This window comes from Coregonus lavaretus (assembly GCF_964263955.1).
Source record: "Coregonus lavaretus genome assembly, chromosome: 29".
Classification (NCBI taxonomy): domain Eukaryota; kingdom Metazoa; phylum Chordata; class Actinopteri; order Salmoniformes; family Salmonidae; genus Coregonus; species Coregonus lavaretus.
Window position 1 is genome coordinate 16,974,252 of NC_140016.1, and position 23,704 is coordinate 16,997,955.

The 23,704-nt window shown below is 43.7% G+C and overlaps 1 pseudogene across 1 annotated transcript in view; it reads right to left on the minus strand.

The window, feature by feature from the left end:
• Nucleotides 1–3,360: 3,360 nt before the first annotated feature.
• The window catches only part of LOC311105033 (A disintegrin and metalloproteinase with thrombospondin motifs 2-like), a 107,618-nt pseudogene continuing 87,274 nt past the window's right edge, over nt 3,361–23,704 (minus strand). Inside the window, exons 8-22 of the transcript in view lie at nt 21,940–22,083; nt 21,375–21,507; nt 19,549–19,662; nt 19,183–19,328; nt 18,747–18,922; nt 16,215–16,348; nt 15,790–15,913; nt 15,190–15,270; nt 14,808–14,974; nt 14,555–14,714; nt 14,312–14,444; nt 13,925–14,132; nt 13,115–13,244; nt 12,376–12,468; nt 3,361–5,742 (exon numbers count right to left, since the gene is read on the minus strand). The product of the transcript in view is annotated as an A disintegrin and metalloproteinase with thrombospondin motifs 2-like (transcript). The remainder of the gene's footprint in view (nt 5,743–12,375; nt 12,469–13,114; nt 13,245–13,924; nt 14,133–14,311; nt 14,445–14,554; nt 14,715–14,807; nt 14,975–15,189; nt 15,271–15,789; nt 15,914–16,214; nt 16,349–18,746; nt 18,923–19,182; nt 19,329–19,548; nt 19,663–21,374; nt 21,508–21,939; nt 22,084–23,704) is intronic.

Genomic DNA, 23,704 nt, shown 5'->3' on the forward strand with positions numbered 1-23,704 from the left:
CTATAGCGCTACCGCCTGCGCTTAGATTTACCATAACGTTAGGTTTGATAAAATGGAGCCCATGGAATCATTTAAAAATCACACATATTCCAACAGAGCACCAATAAAATCCAATAGAGTTGTCAGCAATGGCCCTCCATAGTCCCCCAGAGCTCTTGTTCATTGACGCCCCGAGAAGCAGCAGAAAGGGGCATGTGAAAAAGAATCCACTGAGTCTGACATACAGTCGATGTGTAATGGACATGGCATTGGCAGCACTGCGCTAACCCATTAGCTTCCAGAGTTTTACACGACCAGGAGAAGGGATATTCTGGGGGATATGAGATATGTGGGTTCATCCCAATAGTCTAAGCTAGGCTTCTTCTCTGTATCTCATCTGCACAGATCTAAAGGGGGAAAAACAGGGTAGGTGAATGCACTACGGTGGATATCCACCAGGTATTTGCTTTCACCATTCCAACTCTTTCTCATCCGTGCAGACGACGTAAAGGAGACGAAAGGGGAGGAAACCACTTTAGACTATTAATATGGACCTCTGGTGAACTGATGTGGCATAGTCTGTTTTTATATCTCCAAACCTCCAGAGTGTCTGTCTGCCCTGTACAGTGCCCTGATTCAGAAATGTTGTGTCCCAAATGGCAGTCTATTCTAGGGTTGAATATTTTCCCGGTATTTTACAAATATTCCATCCCGAGAATAAATAACTTTTCTCCTGCTGAACCCGGTATTTCCCGCCCAAACCGGAAGTGTCTGGATTTTATTAGAGCTTTGATCAGCATGAAAATTCAAACCTGATGCTACCTGAGCCTGACGAGCCATATATTAAATACCTTTTATGAGCCCTACATTAACAACATTTAATGAGCCCAAGCCCAAAAAAGCCCAAATGATTGTGCCATTATCCAATACATATACTGTATGATATAGGCTACTGCGCATTACGCACGACATAAAAACATATAAAAGCCCATAGATGTAGTTCTCTAGGGTAAATAAATGAAACTAGCTGCAGTAGGCTCATCTTATTGAGTGTGAACTGGAATTACGCACATCGTTCAAACATATACATTTTAGTCATTTAGCAGACGCTCTTATCCAGAGCGACTTACAGGTGCAATTAGGGTTAAGTGCCTTGCTCAAGGGCACATCGACAGATTTTTCACCTAGTCGGATCGGGGATTAGAACCAGCAACCTTTTGGTAACTGGCACAACGCTCTTAACCACTAAGCTACCTGCCACATGATAACGCAAAAGTGAACATTCGATTATGGTGCAGCACATGCGGCCTACAAAGTTACAAGTATAAACTAGCAAATTTGATTTTAATTTTGAAATATAATAGTTTTATAATTGTAATTTGTATAATTAGTACGCTGACGCATATATATCTTTCATAATATTTCCTCTAATGTTATTAGCCTACCTCCTCTTTCTCTCTCTATTGTTGCTCCATTCCTTCCTCGTTTTCAACAGTTAAATGAAATACGTTTTGTTGTCTTTATCTTAATCATTCTAATAACATCCTTGAATAATATAGGACTAGAATTAGATGCAGAAGGCTTTCACTTCTCTTCAAGAAGATTGAATGGTTATGGGTCTAAGTAAATAACTGATATAGTCCACCGCCATCGCGCGTTCGCTCTTCTTTCAAACTACCCGTGAGTTCTATTGGCTGCTGTATTTAACATTCAGCAAAAAAGAGCTTGCTTCCCTCTTTGAATAGTCTAATGCTATAAGAAATGCAAAAAAAAGATGTCCAGCAAGCTATTCTATTCTAGCTTTTCCTGCATGAGACTCCTAAGAGCTAAGGAGAGGCTAGCGGAGCACATGTGCTTGCGTATTGCGCAAGAGACAGAGGCTATAAAATAGAAGCTTATTATGTATAACCCATCATTAATTAGCTAAATATAAGGCTGTGTTGAACATATTACCTGAAAGAGGTAGGCTAGGACATCTACAGTGCCTTCGGAAAGTATTCAGACGCCTTGACTTTTTCCACATTTTGTTACATTACAGCCTTATTCTAAAATGGATTAAATAAATAAAAATCCTCAGCAATCTACACACAATACCCCATAATGACAAAGCGAAAACAGGTTTTTATACATTTTAGCAAATGTATTAAAAATAAAAAACAGAAAAACCTTATTTACAGAAGTATTCAGCCCCTTTGCATTGAGACTCGAAATTGAGCTCAGGTGCATCCTGTTTCCATTGATCATCCTTGAGATGTTTCTACAACTTGTGGTCCACCTGTGGTAAATTCTATTGATTGGACATGATTTGGAAAGGCACACACCTGTCTATATGAGATCCCACAGTTGACAGTGCATGTCAGAGCAAAAACTAAGCTATGAGGTCGAAGGAGTTGTCCGTAGAGCCCAGAGACAGGATTGTGTCAAAGCACAGATCTGGGGAAGGGTACCAACACATTTCTGCAGCATTGATGGTCCCCAGGAACACAGTGGCCTCCATCATTCTTAAATGGAAGATGTTTGGAACCACCAAGACTCTTCCTAGAGCTGACCGCCCGGCCAAACTGAACAATCGGGGGAGAAGGGCCTTGGTCAGGGAGGTGACCAAGAACCTGATGGTCACTCTGACAGAGCTCTAGAGTTCCTCTGTGGAGATGGGAGAACCTTCCAGAAAGACAACCATCTCTGCAGCACTCCACCAATTAGGCCTTTATGGTAGAGTAGCCAGATGGAAGCCACTCCTCAGTAAAAGCACATGACAGCCCACTTGGAGTTTGCCAAAAGGCACCTAAAGACCTGAAAATAGCTGTGCAGCAACGCTCCCCATCCAACCTGACAGAGCTTGAGAGGATCTGCAGAGAAGAATGGAAGAAATTCCCCAAATACAGGTGTGCCAAGCTTGTAGTGTCATACCCAAGAAGACTCAATGCTGTAATCGCTGCCAAAGGTGCTTCAAGTAAATGTGATATTTCAGTTGTTTATTTTTAATAAATTAGCAAACATTTCAAAAAACCTGTTTTTGCTTTGTAATTATGGGGTATTGTGTGTAGATTAATGAGGGGAAAAAACAATTTAATCAATTTTAGAATAAGGCTGTAATGTAACAAACATGTGGAAAAAGTTAAGTGGGTCTGAATACTTTCCGAAGGCACTGTATATATAGGGCTATATATCAATCTAGAACATGATTATCTATTTTGGATGCAATTTCAATGGAGTTGATGGAGAGAGAGAGAAAGAAAGACTGCAAGAGAGAGCTCGTGCACTGATTTAAAGCAATGATATTCAGGTTTTAAAACTCTGTAGCTGCAATAAAAAATACAATCATCTTTACAATTAAAAAAACAAGGTGACCCCCGAAAGCCAGATGGAGATGGGTAAATTAAACGCGCATTTGGTCTTTATTTTACTGTAGCATAGGCTATGCTGCAGCAAATGTAGGCCTACCTGTCACAAGTTACCATAATGAGATGATCGGTCTACATGCATTGTGAACTGCTCTCCATACTGAGATGGGTCTGTCCCCACCCTGAGCATTGATTCATCATGCATAGGCCGTAGAGAAGCCAGATTTAGACATTGCAATTAATTTAAGTTTCATTTCGTAGAGAAGCCAGATTTAGACATCACATATAATTTAACAGTTCCATTTCGTAGAGAAGCCAGATTTAGACATTGCATATCATTTAGCAGTTCCATTTCACGCCATGCTGTTTATATAAATAATTTATTATGATTGACCTGTTTCTTGCAGTTATTTATCCTGAGAAAAGCGAGTGGTTTGGGGCAGTAAATCCCGGTAAATCTTGGTAACCGGGTTCCCGCCATTCAACCCTAGTCTATTGCCTTTAAAGCACATTACTTTGGACCAGGGGCCATAGGGACATACCCCTAGAAAAAGACACATATGGACACTTCCTATCTAACATGTCTCATTAAATGGGATCAGACTGGTATTTATGTCTGTTTGACTTAAAGAGGGGGCATATCAACTGCAGTCATAGGCTGTAATCTAACATGGTATGTTAGACTTGTTTGGGATGAGCAAGCTTACCTGGGTTCTGGCATGGTGCTGGGGAATAAGACTTCATTTAAATAAAATCTACTTCGAGCTTTGTCGACTTTAATGGCCTGAAGGTCCAACGTTTCACGCCCTGAGCTTATCCAGGTGTGTGCTGCTTATTAAAGAGAAATACATATTTACTGTATGTGCCTTGCTCTGAAAACCTAAGCACACTGGGGGAGGTTTGGAGAGATAAAAGTTTCCCTTGTTATGGTGCAGGTTCAAGAGGATGTACGGTCCACAGCACATCTGGCTCTACTCTCAGCCTTACAACAAGACCAACCACTTTTATTCAAAACAACTGTGCAAACATCTGGCTTTGGTTCTCTCTCCACATAGTTCAGTTTGCCGTGTGGCTGGCTGGTGTGTGTGTGTAACAGAACAGGGCGGTATGTATGTCTGTACCGTGGCTCTGGATGTGTGGTGGGTAATTGCCTGACAGAGAGCACCAAGGCAGGTTGAGGGTTAAACAATAACTCCAGTCTGTTAGCAGACATAGGTAAATCTCTATAAGAGAAATCAGGGAGGGTAAGGGTCAAAGGTTAAGGTTTGAGGTCATCACGCAGCGCCCCTGTGGGCCCGCTTCATCCTCAACAGAAAGTTCCTCTTCTCCTCCAGGAGTTCCTGGATGCGTTTGTTCCGTGTTCTCTCCATGAGGAACACACGGCTTCGTCTGGGGATCAGGTTGTTTTGGGAGATGTCATTGTCCACTCCGATGATCCGGTTGTAGGGATCGTCGATGGAGTTGTTCTCGCTGGTGTCCTCCTGGCGGCTTGGCGGCCACGTGGGTTTTTTGGTTGTTGTTGTTGTCATCGTGGCGATGGTTGTTGTGGGAGGCGGGGCTGTCGTTTGCTCTGTTGTGGGAACAGTGGCCCTCATAGATATGTACTCTGTGAAATCCGACAAATCAGGGGTGGTCATATCTATGATGTCATCGCTGGGGACGGTAGGAATCATCACTGTCATCATTGTGACGTCATCTTCATAAGGCATGGTTCCACTGGGCATTGTGATATCACCATAGGGCGTGGTTCCGCTGTGCATTGTGACATCATTGCCATAGGGCATGGTTCCACTAGGGATTGTGACATCATCACCACTGGGCATTGTGACATCAGTGTATGGTATGGTTCCACTGGGCGATGTGACATCCTCAAAGTAGTTGGTTTCAGTTGGCTTTATGACATCATCCATGGAGAATAGGCTGCTGGGAGTTGTGGTTGATGCACCTGTGGTGTCGTTGCTGACAAAGGTGACGTCAGTGAAAGGGCTACTGGGAGTTGTAGTGTATGTGCTGGTTCTGGTGGAGAGGGTGAATGAGGGGTACTTCCTGGTTGTGTCTCTGGGGGTCACACTGTGCTCTGGGGTCATGGGGATGGGGTATGTGGTGTAGTATGGGTGGGGTGCTGTATAAGTGTCTGTGGTGCTCATTGGGCGTGGCGTGGTATAAGGTATATGTGTTATACTTCTTGGATGAACCGTGGGCTGAAAGGGGGTGTTGTTGTCCTTGGGTTGAGGCAGAGGCCGGGGGCGAGGCAGGGGGACAGCTGTGACCCGGGGAGGGGCGGTGGTGCTCAGGCTGCTGTCCGTCACGTTGCTGCAGGATTTGCAGCACATGCGCTTGTAGCCAGGCAGAGTGCAGTAGTGGATCAGCACCTCCATGCGACAGAACACTGACCTGTCTCCATGACAACGCTGCTTGCCTGTGGGGGAGAGAACACAGAGCTGAGACTGGGCGGGGCTGGAGATGGTGCTGTGGGAGTGTGTGTGTGTGTTTACAAACGGTTTAGTAAAGTAGTAGAGGTAATAAAGCCAGACCATTAACAACTAGAGCAGGAAGGAGGAAGGAGGAAGGAGGAAGAAGAAGAAGAAGAAGAAGAAGAAGAAGAAGAAGAAGAAGAAGAAGAAGAAGAAGAAGAAGAAGAAGAAGAAGAAGAAGAAGAAGAAGAAGAAGAAGAAGAAGAAGAAGAAGAAGACCCAAGCAGCATTGACAGCAGAGTCAATAGATTAGTCCATAGCAACTAAAAGGGAAGAAGAAGAGTGGAGTGAGTTCTTTGTTGTTGTGGTGCTGGAACAGTAACCTGGCTCCAGTGTTGGGGAGTAGTGAACTACATGTAGTTTAACTACATTTTGCATTAGCTTTGTGGTAGTTGAACTAAATTCAAATCTAGGTAGTGTTTTCAGTATATATATTTTTGCAATGTAGCGGTGTAGCTCACTACTTGTACTACACACTACTTTAAAACATATATATACAGTGGGGGAAAAAAGTATTTAGTCAGCCACCAATTGTGCAAGTTCTCCCACTTAAAAAGATGAGAGAAGCCTGTCATTTTCATCATAGGTACACGTCAACTATGACAGTCAAATTGAGAAAAAAAAAATCCTGAAAATCACATTGTAGGATTTTTAATGAATTTATTTGCAAATTATGGTGGAAAATAAGTATTTGGTCACCTACAACAAGCAAGATTTCTGGCTCTCACAGACCTGTAACTTCTTCTTTAAGAGGCTCCTCTGTCCTCCACTCGTTACCTGTATTAATGGCACCTGTTTGAACTTGTTATCAGTATAAAATACACCTGTCCACAACCTCAAACAGTCACACTCCAAACTCCACTATGGTCAAGACCAAAGAGCTGTCAAAGGACACCAGAAACAAAATTGTAGACCTGCACCAGGCTGGGAAGACTGAATCTGCAATAGGTAAGCAGCTTGGTTTGAAGAAATCAACTGTGGGAGCAATTATTAGGAAATGGAAGACATACAAGACCACTGATAATCTCCCTCGATCTGGGGCTCCACGCAAGATCTCACCCCGTGGGGTCAAAATGATCACAAGAACGGTGAGCAGAAATCCCAGAACCACACGGGGGGACCTAGTGAATGACCTGCAGAGAGCTGGGACCAAAGTAACAAAGCCTACCATCAGTAACACACTACTCCGCCAGGGACTCAAATCCTGCATTGCCAGACGTGTCCCCCTGCTTAAGCCAGTACATGTCCAGGCCCGTCTGAAGTTTGCTAGAGTGCATTTGGATGATCCAGAAGAGGATTGGGAGAATGTCATATGGTCAGATGAAACCAAAATATAACTTTTTGGTAAAAACTCAACTCGTCGTGTTTGGAGGACAAAGAATGCTGAGTTGCATCCAAAGAACACCATACCTACTGTGAAGCATGGGGGTGGAAACTTCATGCTTTGGGGCTGTTTTTCTGCAAAGGGACCAGGACGACTGATCCGTGTAAAGGAAAGAATGAATGGGGCCATGTATCGTGAGATTTTGAGTGAAAACCTCCTTCCATCAGCAAGGGCATTGAAGATGAAACGTGGCTGGGTCTTTTAGCATGACAATGATCCCAAACACACCTCCCGGGCAACGAAGGAGTGGCTTCGTAAGAAGCATTTCAAGGTCCTGGAGTGGCCTAGCCAGTCTCCAGATCTCAACCCCATAGAAAATCTTTGGAGGGAGTTGAAAGTCTGTGTTGCCCAGCGACAGCCCCAAAACATCACTGCTCTAGAGGAGATCTGCATGGAGGAATGGGCCAAAATACCAGCAACAGTGTGTGAAAACCTTGTGAAGACTTACAGAAAACGTTTGACCTGTGTCATTGCCAACAAGGGGTATATAACAAAGTATTGAGAAACTTTTGTTATTGACCAAATACTTATTTTCCACCATAATTTGCAAATAAATTCATAAAAAATCCTACAATGTGATTTTCTGGATTTTTTTTTCTAATTTTGTCTGTCATAGTTGACATGTACCTATGATGAAAATTACAGGCCTCTCTCATCTTTTTAAGTGGGAGAACTTGCACAATTGATGGCTGACTAAATACTTTTTTCCCCCACTGTATATGGGTGAAGTAGGCAAAACGTTTCTTTCTTTTTCATACCTGCTTAATTCTCACTTGAAACATTGTTTTTGTGTTTAATAGGCAAAATTACACATTCTGTTAACATATGACCCCAAAGTGATCTGTTCTTGTAATTTATAGTCTATGACATTTCTGATTTACATGAAGTTAACTACTTTTTCAAAGTAAATTTAGTTTAATAAACTATATTTTTCTTAAGGGTAGCTTTTGTGTAGTTTAACTTTTTTTTGTGTGAAGTAATTGGTAGCTTGGTAAACTATATTTTCAGAGTAGCTTCCCCAACACTGCCCGTCTCTTTGCAGACCAAACTAAATGTTTCTGACATCTCATCTGTCTTTCTTTATTCGTTTCAGATCAGTGTAAATTTACTATATCAATATCACTTCATTCATATTTTTTTATGCAGGATAAGAGGCTTGATCTTCTTTAATCTGTCTTTCATTATTCATGGCAATATCACTTAATTAGACAATGTTTTACCCTTTGTAAGGTTGGAGCAATCTTCGAGTTGCGTTATACCTCACACCAAGTCAAACCATCACAAACTCAGGAGGAGAGAGCGAGAGCACTTTTTAAAACATTTTATTATTTATACAACTTTGCAGTTGATAATGACAGGAACTAAAACAATGAGATGTACTCCCTCCTCAATATATAGATATATTATTTTCTTAAGAAAAATAAATCAACTGTATCGAAAGGTACATGTTCACAGTCACTTTGGTAAAACACTTCATTACTGGGAAGTCAACCAATCAATCCGTTTAGTTAATCAATTGATAAGAAGTCAAATGAATAAATTACATAAATGAATAAATAGATTTGAAGTTGAATAAATAAAATACAGAATTCTCCATGATGAATGATGTAAAAACTGGAATGGCACGTTTAAGTGTCATATGAAACATTTACAAAACGTTAATACATTTTTCCCTGATAAATCAAAGTGCATATAGACATAGTGCACATAGTCCTTCTGAATGTTTCCCCGACGTCAATCCAACGTCAATCCGATGTCAATCCGACGTCAATCCAACGTCAATCCAACGTCAGCCAGCCCCACCCAGCAGGCTAGTGAAGCCACGAAACAGTTACCCATAGTATAGAATATTATATATATTTTTTTCCCATAAGTAAGAAGATAACAGTCATAAACATTATTAAATACAGTCAACACCAACATTATATACAGTATCGCACTGCAAGGTCTAGCTTAATTGGCCTCCTACCGTCCGACTCCAGCATGAAACATCGGATAGCTCGCTACTAGTCACAACAGAAATATGTGATCACAATGCAATGATAAGACTGAAGTGTTTTTCTAGATGTCGTCCTCAGTGTGTCGATCGATACCCTGGGCCCTTTGTAAACCATACCCGGTGGTCAGACCACGGTCCAAACCTTTTGCTTGTTGCAGGTTCTGATCGTTTGCCTGTGTTTGCCTGTTAATTTGAAGCTGCCTCTAAGTGATTAATAAAGGTTTTGATGAGTAAAGCCATCTCTTTCACAGATAAATGCCATTACATTCAATCCAAGATAAGGCATTGTTCATGTGTTTAATGTTCATCACAAAAGGAAAAACAAGATCTGATGCTTTCAAATGAAGGTTTATGAGGTATTTATGTTTCAGAGTTGTATGTCTACAAGAAGCCTGCATGAACACGCACACACACACACACACACACACACACACTCACACACACACACACACACACACACACACACACACACACACACACACACACACACACACACACACACACACACACACACGTAAGGAATGCAAATGTGCATGACAGAAAGGTGATCCTTTCCCTAAAGAAAAAAGGAGCGACAGTAAACCCCATCCATCTGAGAAAATGGATCGGCAACTAACTGACCAAGTCCTGCATAATATAGGTCTATACCCCCTTCCCCCCTGACGCTGTAAATATTCACTTCTGTATTATTCATGTAAAATCAATAAAAAAATACACATAACAGTCAAGGATCGAAGTGATCAATAGCAGTCTGTAGGTTATAATAAACTACAGCTTATTCATGGTAAAACATTATTATATTATTCATATTATTGTTACTCATATAGATTTTCATATATATATATATATATATATATATATATATATATATATATATATATATATATACAGTTGAAGTCGGAAGTTTACATACACTTAGGTTGGAGTCATTAACACTCGTTTTTCAACCACTCCACAAATTTCTTGTTAACAAACTATAGTTTTGGCAAATCGGTTAGGACATCTACTTTATGCATGACACAAGTAATTTTTCCAACAATTGTTTACAGACAGATTATTTCACTTATATTTCACTGTATCACAATTCCAGTGGGTCAGAAGTTTACATACACTAAGTTGACTGTGCCTTTAAACAGCTTGGAAAATTCCAGAAAATGATGTCATGGCTTTAGAAGCTTCTGATAGGCTAATTGACATAATTTGAGTCAATTGGAGGTGTACCTGTGGATGTATTTCAAGGCCTACCTTCAAACTCAGTGCCTCTTTGCTTGACATCATGGGAAAATCAAAAGAAATCAGCCAAGACCTCAGAAAAAAAATTGTACACCTCCACAAGTCTGGTTCATCCTTGGGAGCAATTTCCAAACGCCTGTAGGTACCACGTTCATCTGTACAAACAATAGTACGCAAGTATAAACACCATGGGACCACGCAGCCATCATACCGCTCAGGAAGGAGACGCGTTCTGTCTCCTAGAGATTAATGTACTTTGGTGCGAAAAGTGAAAATCAATCCCAGAACGACACCAAAGAACCTTGTAAAGATGCTGGAGGAAACAGGTACAAAAGTATCTATATCCACAGTAAAACGAGTCCTATATCGACATAACCTGAAAGGCCGCTCAGCAAGGAAGAAGCCACTGCTCCAAAACTGCCATAAAAAAGCCAGACTACGGTTTGCAACTGCACATGGGGACAAAGATTGTACTTTTTGGAGAAATGTGCTCTGGTCTGATGAAACAAAAATAGAACTGTTTGGCCATAATGACCATCATTATGTTTGGAGGAAAAAGGGGGTGGCTTGCAAGCCGAAGAACACCATCCCAACCGTGAAGATTGACCCAAGTTAAACAATTTAAAGGCAATGCTACCAAATACTAATTGAGTGTATGTAAACTTCTGACCCACTGGGAATGTGATAAAATAAATAAAAGCTGAAATAAATAATTCTCTCTACTATTATTCTGACATTTCACATTCTTAAAATAAAGTGGTGATCCTAATTGACCTAAGACAGGGAATTTTTTCTAGGATTAAATGTCAGGAATTGTGAAAACTGAGTTGAAATGTATTTGGCTAAGGAGTATGTAAACTTCCGACTTCAACTGTATATATATATATATAGAAATACAAACATATTTATAGGTGTATTTGTTTTAAAGTTTGCAAGCATAAATAAGCTGCAGTTATTGAACTTTAATATAACAGTCAAAGAGAGGATGTCTGATGAGGTGGTGAAATGGGAAGCAACCTCACATGGTAAAACTACCCTGTTTTCATTAGCCTATTACTCTTCTGCACTCTTTACCTCTTCACCCAACAGCTCCGTATATAATATTCCTAAAAAGTGTTGGTTTGTGTCACCTCCTGTCCCTGTGCTGAGTTCCTGTCAGTCTGAGAATAGGACCTAGAACGAGATGAACCATCGTTGTCATTTTGAATGGAACCAGGATGTGAGATGAGCACTTTAACAAAGATGTCCTCATTGTGACAAGATCACATTCACAATAAAGCTTTAGTTTCTTTTTTTTTTTTTTACACATATTTGTATTTTTTAAATCTTCGTTATTTTCACACTTGTCGCCCCGGACGATGACGGCGTGGTGACCCCAAAAAATCACAGCCGCATCTCAGGAGCGTGACCCATGACGACCCGCAGCTAGCTCACGCAAAACATGGCCGCCAAACAGAGGGGTGGGCTCACGCCTCACTGGCTCCTCGACACCACTAACAGCCGCCAATCAAACCTTCTCGCCATTTTCCATTTCCAGCTTCTCTTCAATGTTTAATTGTTTTTCTTTTTAGTTTCGACTGGCCAGCGGTTACAACACAATGCTCCACAAAAGAGAGAGAGAGATAAGAGAAGAGAGAGACAGAGCAAGAGAGAACCAACCAACCAATCAGCACACAGGAGCCAGAGACCTCCCCCAATCAGAGCTGTCTCGCACACAGAGAGAGAGACACACACACCCCCCAAAAGAGAAGCGAAAAGCTGGCGCTCGCTCGCAGGCGCGGGCACAGGCATGGACACAGGGGTGGGGGTGGGGGGAGGGTGGTCAGGGAGTGAGCCTGCCCCCAGGGCCCCTAGCCCAGGCCTGTTGCAGGGTGAAGAGGACAGAGAGAGAGGTCAGGGTCCAGGTCAGGACAGCCATGCACCGGAGGCCGGGCCCAGAGCTATAAAGGGATGGTTTTTTACGTGAGCTGTTCCTCTGGTAGGGCAAGTCTGGGTCTGGACGGGACAGCCACTGGATCAGGATGTTGCCATTCTTATTCAGGTCTGACGAGCCTCCTGGAGATGGAGCAAGGAGAGAAAAACATCAGAGAGGAAAATGACTATGAGTCAGGAGAGACTTCTACTGTCTATTCTACATGCCATTAATACACCAATCAGTAGTAATAATAAAGAATAATGGATTGGATTTATATAGGGCTTTTCTACTAACTAACCACACATCAGCTATCAGGTGGAGAGGTGAGGAGTGATATATGCCAATTAGGAATGAGGGGGATGATTAGGTGGCCCTGATGGAATGGGGCCAGATTTGGAATTTAGCCATGCCACCGGGGTTAACACCCCTACTCTTATGATAAGTGCCATGGGATTTTTAATGACGACAGAGAGTTAAGACACCTGCTTAACGTCCCATCCGAAAGATGGCACCCTGTGCAGGGCAGTGCCTCCTCCTTGTCCCTGGGGCATTGGGATCTCCTTACACCAGAGAAAAGAGGGCCCCCTAGTGGCCCTCCAACAGCACTTCCAGCAGCATCTGGTCTCCCATCCAGGGACCAACCAGTACCAACCCTGCTTAGCTTCAGAAGCAAGCCAGCAGTGGGATGCAGGGTGGTATGCTGCTGGCAAGTAGTGGCACAAGGGAACTAAATAAGATGAGTTAAATATTGTGTATAGGATAATGGGACCTGGCCATAATACTCACTGGGACAGGGCGCCAGGCTACAGATGCGTATGGTGTCTGGCTTGCTGTCTAGACACAGACCGATGGTGTTGTCACGCGTGTGACACAACGCCTGCCTCTGCTGTGTCCCATTTGCACACGTCACGGAGCACTGTGGTCACACAATACAGGAACAAGTGTGGGAATAGGCTATACACAACAACGCACACCTACACACCTACTCCCACCCTCACACATTCCCCTATTCACCTGGTCCTACCCTCACAGACACCCCTACACACCTGGTCCCAACCTCACACACACCCTACACACCTGGTCCCACCCTCACAGACACACCTATACACCTGGTCACAACCTCACAGACACCCCTATTCACCTGGTCCACCCCCACAGACACCCCTACTCACCTGGTCCCGCCCTCACAGACACCCCTACACACCTGGTCCACCCTCACAAACACACCTACACACCTGGTCCCACCTTCACAGACAGCCCTACACACCTGGTCTCACCCTCACAGACACACCTACAAACTAAATAATAGCCTCATATATCCCCCCAGCCCCCCCAGCACCCCCAGTACCCAGCACCCCCAGCCCCCCCGGCTCCCCCCAGCTCCCCCAGCTCCCCAGTACCCAGCACCCCCAGCCCCCCCAGCTCCCCCAGCTCCCCCAGCCCCCCCCCCCCCAGCACTCCCAACCCCCCCAGCACTCCCAGCTCCCCCAGCTCCCCCAGCCCCCCCCCCCCCCCCCCCCCCCCAGCACTCCCAACCCCCCCAGCACTCCCAACCCCCCCAGCTCCCCCCAGCCCCCCCCCCCCATCCATCCCTACCTGTGACCAGGACCCTACTCTCCACTGTGCGGGGCAGAGCTCTCTGTTGCAGGGTCTGCGTGCCTCAGGCCGGTCGTTGTTGCAGTACTTGCTGTGGATGGAGCGCTTGTTGCCGTTGTCTAAGGACTGGACACAGTGAACAGACCTCATCTGGTACCCTGTTTTACCACATGTCTTACTGCACGGCTCCCACGGACCATCCTCCCAGCTAGACAGACAGAGAACAGAGAGAGTTAGCGGGAGGTACAAAAAAAGACATACCTCTTAGACCTGGTACCTCTTTAACCTCTTTGGTGTTGACAGGTTCACGGTGTAGAGAACAAGGAGTGAAATGGTACGGGCCATCCTCTATCTAAACATAAATCTAAACCACACATCCATACGTACATGGGCTGGGAGCACTCCTTCTGGTTGCAGTCTCTGCTGATGGCGCGAGGCTTCTTGATGTTCTCACAGTAGCGCCGGTGGACCATCTTACTGTCTGCTCTCCTTCTACAGCCGTACCGGGTATACTGCTTACCTTTTCAGGCAGGACAAACACAAACATCTGTTAGACAAATAGGTCCTCATCCAAAACTCCTATCATGTTCCCCAGTGTCTTCCTGTGCTAGCGGTGTAACAGTAAAATACCTCCCCCACAGGGCTTGGAGCAATAGGACCATTTCTTCAGGGCCCACTCATAAAAGGAGGTGTCATCCAGCAGCATGTTGTTCTCTATAGCAGACAGAAGGTCCATATGAATGATGTACTTATAGGACAGGGTCACCTTGGCATCTCCATGGGACTGCACCTGGACACAGGGAAACAACAGTATGCATTACATTTGTAGGTGTTAGTTAGTGTGTGTGTGTTTGTGTGTGTGTCTGTTTCTCTGTGTGTGTACCATGATTAGGACCCCGTGTCTGAGCGGTCCATTGGTCTGTAATGTCTCCTTGTCGTGGTCATTATTCACATACTCCCACTCCACGCCCTTTTCTATGACCGCACGGGATTCTGGGAGGTCTCCCTCAGCGTTCAGGAAAAACTGTCCTGAAGCCTGGTTCTTCACCGCTGGGGAGGGAGGTGGAGTTATAGACTGGAATACATACGCACGCACGCACGCAAGCACACACACACACACACACACACACACACACACACACACACACACACACACACACACACACACACACACACACACGCGCATACACACACGCGCACACACGCATGCGTGCGCACGCACACACACACACACACACACACACACACACACACACACACCATACCTAAAATGTGAGCGGTTGGCTTAATCTCCTGGATCAGTAGGTGTCTAGCCCCTCGAGGGATTTCAAGTACTTTGAGGAAACCTGAAAGGAAAACACACACATTTCCATAAGGTCCAGACACCCACAGATGTCTTTTCAACTTGGTCAGGATACATTTTCACTAAACGTTATTGTTCATCTGAGGAACACAGGGTTCATGTCTCGAGTTTTTACTTGCTTCAAATAAGACTTTAACTGCGCTGCTTTGCCAGCCAGGGTCAACAACAGTCAAGTCCAGGAAATTATTATTTCAGCTGGATGATATTAATTTAATATGGCATAGCGTTTGGACATGACTCTGGCCAGCTCATTGACTCTCTGTGACCAGTAGAGGGGGATCTTTAGTTAGATATCCAGTGGATCATCATCATCATCATCATCATCGGAGGACCCAGGCCAGGAAAACAACCTCATCTATCTCACTTCCTGATCTGTTTTCTCATGTTCCAGGGTCTGACAACTCAGCTACACATTACCTCATTGGTCTCTGTCTGCCAGTGTGGTGGTGATGGTGTGCATGTGTGTGTGTGTGTGTGTGTGTCTGTGTGTACCTTGTTTTACCTTGTTTCTTGGCACTGCGTGTGAAGTTGCCCTTGATTATCTTGCAGCTGGAGTTGTCTCCTCCACAGACACCACACTTATCCTCCTGTTGGGAGGACCCTACCACGCTGTCACAGCCCACTTTCTGCAACACACACACACACACACACACACACACACATGCATACAGACACACACACACACACACACACACACACACACACACACACACACACACACACACACACACACACACACACACACACACACACACACACACACACAAACACACACCTAGAGTTAATATGGACACACACACACACTTCACAAAGTTATGAACACTGACACCTGACACAGTCACACACACATCATTTGGGTTGCAAAATGGACTAGCATTGTGTAACCCTAAATATCATTAAAAGAAACCCACATACACACGGACTGACCTCACAGTCCCCGCGCACACACACGCTGTAGGAGTCTTTATATGAGCAGAGCGTGCCGTCTTGGACCAGCCTCTGCATGTTGATCTTGTCTCTGGTCTCCTTGGACTGGCAATGGAGCTGGCAGCGCTGCTTAGCTGCACAACACACGCAAACACACACACACACGTTACAATACTTTATTTACATACAGTTAGCAACAGACCCATATACAGAACCATGACAACATACTGTGACTATATCAGACAATATTACAGGTTGTAAAGAGATCTGGATTTATACTAAACAGGTTGTAAAGAGATCTGGATTTATACTAAACAGGTTGTGAAAAGATCTGGATTTATACTAAACAGGTTGTAAAGAGATCTGGATGTATACTAAACAGGTTGTAAAGAGATCTGGATTTATACTAAACAGGTTGTAAAGAGATCTGGATTTATACTAAACAGGTTGTGAAAAGATCTGGATTTATACTAAACAGGTTGTAAAGAGATCTGGATGTATACTAAACAGGTTGTAAAGAGATCTGGATTTATACTAAACAGGTTGTAAAGAGATCTGGATGTATACTAAACAGGTTGTAAAGAGATCTGGATTTATACTAAACAGGTTGTAAAGAGATCTGGATTTATTCTAAACAGCTTGTAAAGAGATCTGGATTTATTCTAAACAGGTTGTAAAGAGATCTGGATGTATACTAAACAGGTTGTAAAGAGATCTGGATTTATTCTAAACAGCTTGTAAAGAGATCTGGATTTATTCTAAACAGCTTGTAAAGAGATCTGGATTTATACTAAACAGGTAAATCACTTAGTAGTACAAGGCAGACCCAGCATATATCCTCTACAATAAGGACACAGGTCAGAGTAGGCCGTGGAGTATCTCTGTCTAGCCTGTATATGTTTACGTAATCTCCCAGACGTGTGTCTACCCCGACTATGCCATGGCTATAATGTCTGGCATGCGAGATTAGCATTAAGGTGGATTTGCCTGTTCAATGTGTATGTCTACTTGCTGCAACACAAATTGCCCCAAATTTGACTCTACACTACTGAGTCGGACTAGATTTAGCTAGCCACAGAATCACTGTGTGATCTGAGATGACTATGTCTTCGGTACGCTATGTTCAGAGTGCACTGTGATTGATTACCTTACGGATATGAAAAAGTATTAGAAACGCTCTGAGTCCACTCATGGTGATGCTATGCCATTACACAGTCCCTCACTCCCTCAATCTTCCAGCCAGAGTCCCCAGTGAGGGGGCCGACGCCACAGATCATCCCAGAGAGAGAGAGAGTTCTCTGGGTGAGAAGGGCTGACTGATCCCCCTGACCAGCTGGACCCTGGCAGCTGGAACAATCAGCGCCTGTAAAAAGTGTTTTTTTGAACTCCAGAGTATTGCTAGGAGGATGGTGACGGCTAAAAACATCGACAGTATTTCACAACAGGCATAATTAATTATTAGATCTGGAGCAACGTCTGGATTTGAACACAGACTCACTCCTGTTCTCACATCTCTAAACCCTGGAGATGACAACACACTAATGGAATTCATTGTAACCTCTCTCCTTACCTTCCCCCCTTCTCTTTCCTTCCTTTTCTCTCCTCCACATACTTGAGTAATTTTAGCTCAAAGGATGGCATTTAGAAATGACAATGTGGAGAAAAACAATTTAGCGTGGGGACTGTTCTCCTCGGCGCAGCGCTGTGCATAGCCTACTGTGAACCTGGATTAGACTGAGAGACGTGTCAGCGTTTTCCCTCCAGCTCTGCCCTTCACTGGGACCATCAGTTAATACACAGCGAGGAGGCACTGACACCTCCACTTAGAAGGAGTGGATCCGCAAGCTTCACACACTCTGCAAACACACACACACTTCTAGATGATGTCATGGTGTTTTTGAAGACATGGAGAGAAAGAAGGCATGGGAATCCTATTTCTGGGTTCTGATGGATTAAACATATGCTCTGTGATTCACAACAGCTGTCTGGCTGGCGAGGGAGGGAGGGACGGAGAGAGAGAGAGAGAGAGAGAGAGAGAGAGAGAGAGAGAGAGAGAGAGAGAGAGAGAGAGAGAGAGAGAGAGAGAGAGAGAGAGAGAGAGAGAGAGAGAGAGAGAGAGAGAGAGAGAGAGAGAGAGAGAGAGAGAGAGAGAGAGAGGCTGGAAAAGAGCTCAGATGATGTCAGTGTGATTAGGTGGAGTGAGAGAGTTCAAAGAGAGTGTTTTTTAAGAGGGGTTCAGGAAAGGAGTTGTTGTTTTAGAAAGGTTGATAGACAAGGGTTTTGTTTTTGAAGATGGGTGTTTTCACAGTGATCAGCAGAAAAACAGCTGTCGGTGACCATAACATCCCCCTCACCAATCCCCCTACACACACACACACACACACACACAGCTTGTTATTCTGCTTCCACACACTCTCTACATCAGATACAACAGACTTTGGCCACAAAGCAAGAGGAGCCGACTTAAGGCCCACAAGTGTCTCCGTTCCAACCCACCATTTGGAGAAGTCTGTCTGTTTGTAGGCTACTTACGTTCACTGTGTTCATAAGGCAGCCAGTGGTGCTTGTTGTTGTGGAACTCGTACTCGGGGTCCAAGCTACGGCACTGCTCCTCCCTGAAGTCACTGTATAGCTCCTCACACTCCTGGCTGTTACATAGCTGAAATTGGTAGTTAGCACCCAGACAGGTACGACCTCCATTAGCAGGCCTAGGGAGGACAGGGGGAGAGGGTAGAGAGAGAGAGAGAGACAGAGAGAGACAGAGAGAGACAGAGGGATATAAATGTTACACTAGATCAATATGAACAGTGATGACGCGCATCTTTTTGCAAAAGCATCATAATGTGATGGATAGCAATGATACCATGCTGGTTATGTTCTGTTAGGACAAGCTCTAACATTTTTTCACCATGATACCATGGAAATGTTGCTAGGTAGATTTCTCAACAGTTGTTTGATATTTATGTACCTGGGGTTGTCACATTCGCGGGTTCTGAACTGCACCCCTCCTCCACAGGTACGAGTGCAGGACCCAAACTGGCTCCACATGCCCCACCCACCATCCTGCTTTATCATGTCATTGGTCAGCCAGATACAGTGACCTTTGAAGCAGTGCTGTGATAGGACGAGAGAGGGCAGAGACTGTCAGATGGCATAATTTTTTTACCATTACTGTGGTGTGTGTGTGTGTGTGAGAGTATGTATAATAATAATAATAATAATAATAATAATAATAATAATTGTATTATGTATGTATGTAGGTGTGTGTGTTTATGTGTGTGTGTTTATGTGTGTGTGTATTTATGTGTGTGTGTGTTTTCATGCGTTAGTGTACCTTCCCGTCCCCACACATGGTTCCGTCGATGGGCGGTCCTTTCTTGGTCTTGCAGAAAAAGGGGTTGTCAGGGTGGCTGCACCACAGCTGTTTGCAGGGGTCAAACGTCCGGTACTGCAATGGACAGAGAGAGAGACATCCTCACACACACACCCTCTCACATTATACACACACAGCCTGTACCTTAACATATCACCAGCGTAGGCAGGTGACCTGCAACAGTCACAAGAAAGGGTAGATCTTTCTCACATACACACCAGTCACTGGGAGTAGCTAGCATCACAGAACATTCCAGAAATCACCTCAGACCTACTACACCAGGGATAACAAATCAACTGGACCAGTGACTGTACTGAACATGTACAAGAAAATATACAAAATAATAACATCCACAGGAGTCCAGACGGTAGTGTACTGTAGTAGTCCATCACTGGTTCACTGTTACAACAACACGGCTGTACAGGAAGCCAGAGAGCATGCCGACACAACCAAAGAGGATGAGGAGAGAGAGACTCTGACTGAGACACCCTGCAGCTCTGTGGGGTCAGAGAGGAGGTCAGAAGGTGAATATAAAAAGGTCAACATGACCGATCTTTGGTTCAGAGAAGAATAAAGTTGTCCTTAGTCAGTTTTTCATTCCATGCCCCTAATGGTTCAGGTAAGGATGCTGGGGAGAGTAAACTGATCTTAGATCTGTGACAAACTCTCTTCTCTCTCACCTGTTTCCCTCCGCTCCCCCCTCTGTCCCCCTTTCCACAATAACAGAGCCGAGACAGACTCCCTAACCAGAATGACCTAAGGTGACCCCTCCAGTTGAGGTTACAGCAGGGTCAAAAGTCAGCCTGATGGTTGGTTGGCACTGATGACATCAGCTTGGTAGGCTGGCACGCGACACTGCAGGATCCTAAACCTGAATATAGAAAAGCAGCTTTCGCTCCAGACCTTTCTTTCTGTCTGGAAACTTCTCTCTCTCTCTTTCTTTCTACCCTTTTTCTACCTATTTTCTACATGCCAATATGTCTTTCTGAATGGCCAAATAGTTACACAGATATTTACAGTAAACGGATTCATGCGTGTGTCAGGGTTGAGCTCATTTGCTATGGTTGACTTTGTCTGGCTATGGGATCCAGGAAAGCTGTTCGGGACAAATCCAGCATTTTACTTATTCTCTTTGGTACTAAATGGGAACCAGAAACAGAGAGTATGTTTAGAATCCTGCAGTACACATGCCAGGCACAATAATGTGACGATGGGCAAAAAAAAAAAGGAAAAAAAAGAGTAACGTTGCAACGACGACGACAATACTGATATCAATCAAAAGATAAAGAAAAAAGCTCTGGGGGGGGGGGGATAACCTTACCTGTGTTCCAGCCTGGCCCACCTTTTGCAGCTAAAGAATGGTTTGACAACAGAATACAGGGTAATCTAGCAACGTGTGCAAAGCAAAGAGTAGGTCAGCTCAACTCTCAATCAGAACAACTCTTGAACAGTCTGTCTAAAAAGATAAGCTCTTCAGTCAGTGTCAAGGAAAATACTTCTTCAAGTGGGGACTTATGTCGGTAGGGACTTAATTCAGTGAGGAGTGAGGACTTATTCTATTCAGGCGTGGATGTAACCATAGTCATCCTACTGCATCAGTGGGGACTGAAGTGTGAAGTGGTGCTGAAGTAATTGGCTTTTCAACTAATGACAAATTGTACAACTTTGGGAGACGTTAGGACCGTTAGGTGGCAATAGATACTTCTCCTAGTACATATATATATTAGTATTAATATATAGTTAGTAGATGTGTTAGTATACCACCTGTTCCTTTGGGGAGTTCTTACCGCGGTACACATCATGTAGCCCACGCCGAAGTCGAAGCGACACTGTTCGTTCATGGAGTAGTGCAGACCAGGAAGTCTGGGCAGGGACGGCCAGTTATGTTCGTAGGGGTCGTCACGGAGACAGTCGTAGGATCTGGGGAAGGAGTCAAAAGAGATGTGAGCTAACAGTGTTTTCATTTTCATTTCAGGTTTCATTTACAGTGAATAATGGAGAGTGCTAGAGTTTTAATATATTTTTGATTTTATTGTTTTGAACAATCGTTGCAGCAAAATTTCAGTTCAGGAACCCTCCTCAGGCTGCATGAGTTTTCATATTGGAGAACCGTATGCTGAACACTGCCAGACCTAGTAGAGTGGAGTTCCTATAGTTTCTTTGATGTCTGGAGTCATTCAGTTCTAGTGAAAAGGAATGTAAACAAGTTGTTTGGATTGTAATGTGTGTAAGCATGTGTGTGTGTATACAGTGTGTGTATATAGTGTGTGTGTACAGTAGATGTGTGTGTATACAGTGTGTGTGTGTGTACAGTAGGTGTGTGTGTTTATACAGTGTGTGTGTTAGACTCACTGTAGGTATCGTCCTAGCTCCTGCTGGCTACAGCGGGACCAGTGGAAGCGGTGGAAGGCAGCTTGCACCAACGGGGCCATGATGCTCCCCATGTGCACCTCGTCTCCACAGCGATTCCCCTGGCCGTCGTGTTCCATACCCAGCCTGAAGGAGGGGGAGGGGGGAGGGGGGAGGGGAGGGACAGGCGTATGGGTCTACTTCAATGTGTCATGGTGAATATAATGTTTTTTTAACCGTTTTTTACAATCACTTTGGCACTAATTTCAGAACCTTGACGTAATTTTTCAAAACTCTAGACACAAAACTCACAACCAATGATCAAAATGCACATTTTTCAAAACTCTAACACTTTTTTCAATTGCTTGGATACAATACACATAAAACTAAGATCATTTGTTCATTTAACAAAAGTCACCTGTTCAATATGACACAACTTAACATCAAAGTACTACTATTTCAAAAGGCAATTCACACATTACATTTCAGATGAGTGTCTATTCATTTCATTACAATTATCCAACTATCAATTGATACAACTGCTTAAAATGATAAGTAACTGTTGCATTGCTCTTAATGCATAGTTGTATGGAAACAGACAAACAATATTCCATGTTTAGATCATGTAAGTTTCAAAGTAACGAGATTCATTGTCACCAATTAGCGTGGAGCATGAACCAATAAGACTACATTATCTATGGATGTAATATTTCATCATCATTCTTTATCAGACACCGTTTCTATGGTCCCCTTGTAACCTTCCTTGATGAGCTCGATCAGGCCTGTAGAGCTGGTGACGTGACCTATGTCATTGTGTGGGATAATGTCAGGTTCCACCAAGCTCATATGGTGCAAGCATGGTTTCAGGCCCATGCACAATTTACCACCCTGTATTTACCCCCATACTCTCCTTTCCTTAACCCGATTGAGGAATTTTTCTCCACATGGAGATGGAAGGTTTATGATAGGCGCCCTCATGAACAAGTCACTCTTCTCCAGGCCATGGATGACGCATGCAATGACATCACGGCAGACCAGTGTCAGGCCTGGATTCGCCATGGCCAAAGGTTTTTTCCAAGATGTTTGGCTAATGAAAACATCCATTGTGATGTAGATGAGAACCTGTGGCCAAAACCACAAGACAGAGTTGATGAAAATGTACAAGTACAGTAATCACTCCTATGTTTAGCTTTTTACAGTACAAGCAAGCAAGTTGAGGAACACTGCATTTGATGTTTTACAGTACTGTATTGTTTTTCATCAATATATTTCAGATTTTGTTCAATGATTCCACTGTGTCTGTAGTATTCTCTCTACTACTGTAGTACTTTTACAGGGATGTATTTACATGTAGTACCATAATGAAATATGTATCACCTGTTTTGTACTACAATATTTAATGATCGTACGAACAATGACACAGTGAAACTATCGGTGGCTTGTGTGTGGGTGATCTAAATTAACGTTTCACTGGTATTTCACAATAAATTTGTTTTTTGAACCAATGATTGTGCAAGTGCAAGATTTCTTTAAAGATATGAATGCACAATGCAATGTTTTGAACATTGGACAGCCTGTGTTACAAGTGATGACCGTTTTGAGTTTTGTGTCTAGAGTTTTGAAAAATTACGTCAAGGTTCTGAAATTAGTGCCAAAGTTATTGTAAAAAACGGTATTGTGTGTAGCCCTAAGTCGATACAGTGTGTGTGTGAGTTTGTGTGTTTGAGTGTGTGTGAGTGTGTGTGTTTAAGTGTGTGCGTGTATGTGT